Here is a 1,396-nt window from a genome sequence, read left to right as displayed (position 1 = left end):
TAAATATAAGAAAATATTGTTCAGTGTGTGTAACATTATTCTTGATAATTAGTTTTATTCTTTTTTTATTGATGATGCAAAATTGTTATATGTGTTCCAGTGTTTATTTACAGGTTGTAATAGTAATATAATATGATATAATATTGTTAAAATATTATGTATTGTTATAATAAATATATATATATATATATATATTAATTTTGGTGAGAGTATTTAGAAATAAATAAATAAAAAGTTATTTCTAACATATTGGCAGTATATAATATTTATTGTTAAATATCAATATTAATTGTATAACTTTGTTATGTAATATAAAGTTTTTTTTTAAACCAGTGTTATTTCTAACACAATGGCAGTCACAGGTTTTTATAATAATATAATATACAGTACAAATTTCAACATTATTGAAAAGAATTGCATTAATATTTACTGTTAAATATAAATACTAATTTAAGTGAGACTATTTAGACTTAAAAAAAACTGTTATTTTTAACACAATAGCAGTCAAATGTTGTTATAATAATATAATATAACATAATATAATGCCAATAAAACACATCATTTTTGGGACTTGAATATTATATGTGCTGTTATTTTTCATGGGGTTTACAAAAAACTTTGGTCCTGAATGCACTTTAAAAACCTGATTTGTGTTATTTTTATTTTTTTTATTATTATTATTATATTTTGAAAAATTAATATTCTTTTTTTATATTTATAAAAGTAAAAAAAATATATAAATAAAGATATATGAAATTAATATAAAAAAAATCTATTTTTTATTATTTTCTGCTAATTAAATAAATTATTAATATTTATGTTATAATTTAATATATATATATATATATATATATATATATATATATATATATATATATATATATATATATATATATATATATATATATATATATATATATATATATATATATATAACTTTTTTATATGATTGGGTTGCTATAGAAAGGTTTGTTTTTTGGTATTATTCATGAATTAATTGTTGGGTATAATTGAGAAGTCTTAATTTCTGAGTGAAAGTGTTTTAAAGCCATGTGTAGTTCAAGTTCCCTCTCTAAGTGGATTTGTGTTTGTGTTGTTACTGTTTAAACAGTGTCTTTTCCTCTGTCAGGGCTGGATTTCCTCAGAACTGAGTGAACCACACCCTGATGAAGCTGAGAACCTCAGAGTAACCCGGCTCCGTCTGTAAGAACACAATCTCCATGTCTCTCTTGATCACTCTGTGATAGATTGTGGCTGTTGTCTTGGACACAGGCTCCTCCTCTTCCTGGCAGCCCATAATGAGCTGAATATTGGCTCTCAGTGCTCTCTCTCTTATCCAATATGAGATCAATAATGCTTTTACAGCCTTGGAGGAAAACTGCATGAAGAATCCTGC

Source organism: Carassius auratus, chromosome 36, assembly GCF_003368295.1.
Source record: "Carassius auratus strain Wakin chromosome 36, ASM336829v1, whole genome shotgun sequence".
In the NCBI taxonomy this organism is placed as follows: Eukaryota; Metazoa; Chordata; class Actinopteri; order Cypriniformes; family Cyprinidae; genus Carassius; species Carassius auratus.
Note: the sequence above shows the minus strand (reverse complement) of the source record.